At 35.2% G+C, this 4669-nt stretch overlaps 1 long non-coding RNA gene across 1 annotated transcript; it reads right to left on the minus strand.

Moving 5' to 3' along the window:
- Positions 1-2145: 2145 nt before the first annotated feature.
- Positions 2146-3073, minus strand: LOC109221341. Its single transcript, XR_002067245.1, has 3 exons — positions 2784-3073; positions 2582-2668; positions 2146-2369 (listed from the first exon to the last, which is right to left on the minus strand). It is a non-coding gene; the product is annotated as an uncharacterized LOC109221341 (long non-coding RNA).
- Positions 3074-4669: the final 1596 nt, after the last annotated feature.

Raw genomic sequence — 4669 nt, forward strand, 5'->3', positions numbered from 1 at the left:
TTTATTTTGGATATTAGTCTCTTGTCCGCTGTAAATTCTAAGTTGCCTTTAGACTGTTACTCTGGATTTACTGTTAATCCTGTTATCTCCCCACAACATGTTTCCCCTCCCATATTGTCTACTTGTCTTGTATTTCGATTCCGCTGTATGTATATAACTGCACAGGTTTATGTGGTGGTCCAGTCTAGCCTCGTCACTACTTCGCCGGGGTTAGGCTAGACACTTACCAGCACATGGGGTCGGTTGTGCTGATACTACACTCTATGCTATTTTGCACAGGTCTAGGTATCTAGCAGCAGCAGCCGTAGTGCGAGAGCAGGCTTCATTTTAGTGAGACCCGAGGTAGCCTTGCAGGCGTCCGCAGGCCCGTCGTCTCCTTTATCCTTTATTTTTATCTGTTATCTCATTGTATTCGAGACAAACAGCTTATGTTCTCTTTCAGAATTGTATGTAGTATTCTTAGCAGTTCGTGAGTACAGTGACACCAGTCTTGGGTAGAGGATTTTGTTGAACTTTCCGCATTTCTATTCAGTTTTTATAAAATGTTAAGACTTCCGCTCATTATCGAATTTCGTTGCTTTTGTATTATCGTCGTAAATTGTTAAAATGGACTAGATTATTAATGGACAAATAATTAAATTTGTCTTGCCTAGCTCCCATTGGTAGGTGCCATCACGACTTCCGAGGGTGGGAAATCCGGGTCGTGACAAATTGTTTTCTAATTTATACTAAAAGTAGGAAGCTCCTACCTTCAAAGTCAGATTACAATAATACCCTTTAAAATCAGAACTACCATTGTCTCTAATGAAAAATAATAAACCTTCAATTAATTAATATTTTAATTACTTTAGAAGTTAAGCGAGTGAATCAGAGCAGTAGTTTAATGCTTCAGATAATCAATTCAATGACCTTAATTAGGTTGAGGGCATTCATATTGTCATCAAGTACTCCCCAAAAAAGTATTCCTTCGGTTACTCCCAAAAAACGTATCTCCATCATAATTATCATGGAAGATGTTTAGACAGAGATGTTTTCATATTTAGGGTTTTTCTAAAATTTATTTTCATAATTAGAAGGCGAAAAACAAAATAAATATGATATCTAAGAAGACAATTATAGAGAATTTGATGAGACAGACAGAGAAGGAACACAAACATCTCGTGATGATGCAGGAAGGAATTAGGCGTGTAAATTTCTTTAGTTATTACCTGTAGTTTTTCACTCTTTATATTTTGGTTCTTTCAGTTTCCGTGGTAATCTCTTTGTACTGCCCTTTTACATTCTTTATTTATAGCAATGTAAAATTTTTTTTAGTTATTACTGATTGTGTGTTTCTCTCATCTTTCCCGCAAATAATTTATTTTTTGCACAACCTTTTCGCATTCGTCACAACAATCTGTAGAAGTGTACAATAAGATGTCTTTGTCCGATTATCCTCCCTCTTCTTTTTGCAGAACATTCTTTTTCACCAAGGAGTGTACTTCACTCAGCAATATGTGTTTTAATTAGTTTGTGATACAAGTAATCACTTCTCTTCTGTCCTTTTTGGGTCATAGCTAGCAATTGATTGGTTTTTCGTAATTTTAGCATTTTATTATCAAGTGCGGTTATTAAATTCATCATGTGATATTAAGGTTTAATTTAGTGTTATAAATCCTTTTTAATAGGTTTCTTGGTTACTACACCAAAATTGGTTATAATTCTATACTTTTGTAATTACTTTAAAACATTATTAACATATTCATACATGTTGCCACCTGAAGTTGCTCGCTTTTTCAATGAAACCACAAAAATAGTTTGTTTTAACCATAATATATTTCAGAGTGTCACTCTTTTACAAAAACTATTGTACTGTTTGGTGGTTCAGCTTCTAAAGGATATAGATTAGATAAAAAAAAAAAAACCGATTCTTCATTACATCTATATATTGTGTTTGCATCTAATGCATACCTATTAGCGAGTTGAAGACATATGCAACAGAAGATGTAGTTGGATACATGAAGGAGCTTAATAGCTATACATCATCTCTAAAGGTAACAAGTAAAGCAATTACCCAAGTCTATATTAATTGAGTATTAGATACGTTTAACATTGAAAAAATTGGAGAAATCCTTACATATTTTTTGCAGATCAAGGAGGCTGATATTGAACCATTTGAAAAAAATTATAGAGGATCTGAGTTGGAGAAGAAAGACGTAATTTATCTATAGAGGTTTAAGGTAAGATAAAGAGGTAAGAGAAGGAAGCCAGATGCAATATGCTCTTCGTAAAGAGGTGGCAACATGTATGAATAAAGAGGTGAGAACTACAATTGAGGGTTATAACAGACAAATTGCATAAAGAGGAGAGATTTGAAATTACACCTGAAACTGCACCAAACAAACATCGAAATTCCTAATTTTCCGTGTTCGTCTTTCTCCAAGTCATTTTTTCTCAAGCAAATATCAAAATTCGTAAACTACCAAAGAAGGCAAAAAAAAAAAAAAAAAAAAAAAAAACTCAAATTTGCAAGTAATCAGTACTTGCAAAGAGAAGAAACCAGATATATATGAAAAATAAAGAAAATTGAAAGATATTATACCGGCGATTATGTCGGAATCTGATCTCTTCTTGCCAAGAGGTTTCGGATTCTTCTGTGAACTTCAACACTCTCAATTGTGTGGTACATCTATGAAATCAAAGTTCTTAAAATTTCAATTTCAAAAATTAGGTTAAAATCCAAATGATTTTGATGATAATTTCACCCAAAAGTTTTGATGATAATTCAAAGTGAAAGAAGTTACCTACATACAACACTTCATGGATAATAACAAATGGAGCAGCCAAGGAGGAAGAGAAGAAAAGAGAGTCGCGAAGAAGCAAGAGGAGCAAAAACGAAGCAGAAAAGCTAATATGTTGTCTCTCAATGTTACAACACACCTGGAGGGATGTTTCTTAATCCCATTTTGTGGAGGCATGCAGATTTTCAATTTAGCAATTGGCATTTGATCATTAACTCCACTCCGTCTGAGGATGAAATGTTGTGCTCAACTCAACCTGTGTGCCCAACTCACGCTGAACTACTCTCCAGAAATGCGAGGTAAACTGCGTACCTCGGTCAGAAATGATAGACACGGGCACACCATGAAGTCGAACAATCTCTCGAATATAGATCTCAGCTAACCTCTCAGAAGAATAGGATACTGCCACAGGAATGAAATGTGCATTATTCTTGATTCATCTTTGTTGTCTTTTATTTTTTCTATCATCATTCTTACGGCTTTGAAATCAACATACGCGAGAGAAAATAAATAAAAGCTAGTGTAATCGAATCTAATATTGAGAAAATTATCCGTATTTAGAAAACACAACCAAATCTAGGTACAAAATCTTTCATCTATTTTCTGAAATTATACAGCTACATCAAAATTTGAAATTGGAATTTGGATATTTGAAATTTTCTGACCCTATTATTTTGGATGGAATTGCAAATTGGCGTAATGTAGTAAACTCGTGGGACCAAAAATAATAGTGATTATTTCAGTACTGATTCTAATAACACACGTTATTTTCACACTTGTTCTGTTCAAGAATTTTTGTTGTTTCGATGAGTTATTCGATGTGTTTGATATTACGTGTTGACTTAGGCTGCAGTAGTACACTTGCACAAGCATACATCGTAGCATGCCACTTATGCTAGTCTAAGAGTATGAAACTTGACATTTATTAATGATGCCCATGTATTCTTGTATTATCCGTTTTCATGTTGCTATTGAGCCTGTGATTATGCCGGACGGATTGTGATTGAGAGCCTGTGATCATGCCGGACGGATTGTGATTGTGAGCCTGTGACTATGCCGGAAGGATTGTGAGACTATGTCGGGCGGATTGTGACTGTGAGACTGTGACTATGCTGGGCGAATTGTGATTTTGGTACATGAGTTATCCATGTGGTTGTGATTCAAGATGTGGGCACAAGGTGCCGTGTATATGATGGTGGGTTTAGACCCGGAACTTGTGACTATGATATGAGGTATCACGGAGTGATTTCGTTGTGAAACTTGTGTTAGAACGGCGTGATTAATTGGTTTTCCTTTGTGTTCCTTATTTGGTTTTAATGATACTTCACGGTGTTCTTATTGCTTTGTTGTCTATATCACATGTTGATGTTGTTGCCATTTACTTCCTTATTTAAAATAAATTAAAATTCTCTGTAATCTAGTGATACGGTGCATGAAATTGTTGCTCGATCGTGCAAGGAGCAGCAGAGACAAATTGAGGTATAGGCTCATGTTCTTGTATCGCTTCTCAACCTTTTTACTTTTTCTTTAGAAGAGTAATCTGTGTTAGTCTCTAATTATTTTAGTCCATTTGATCTATTGACAATTTAGTACAACTACACCCCCCCCCCCCCTTCCTTACACACAAAAAAAATGATGAGAGACATCTTACCAGATATTTTAAACGTGGTGAGTCTATATGCACAAACATTTGCATCACACAACTTAATTTCAGAAGCCTAATTTATGTTAAGTGCAAGTCTTTGCCTGCAGATGCCACAATACGTTTTTATTAAATACTCTGTGGTGTTCCATAAGCTGTTTAAGTCTGCTGAATTGAATGTCAAAGAAGCACTGTCTGTGAAAGTGTGCCTGTCTTGTCTTATGATTTAATTAATTTTGAATGATGC

The sequence above is a fragment of the Nicotiana attenuata genome, unplaced genomic scaffold, assembly GCF_001879085.1.
Source record: "Nicotiana attenuata strain UT unplaced genomic scaffold, NIATTr2, whole genome shotgun sequence".
NCBI lineage: Eukaryota > Viridiplantae > Streptophyta > Magnoliopsida > Solanales > Solanaceae > Nicotiana > Nicotiana attenuata.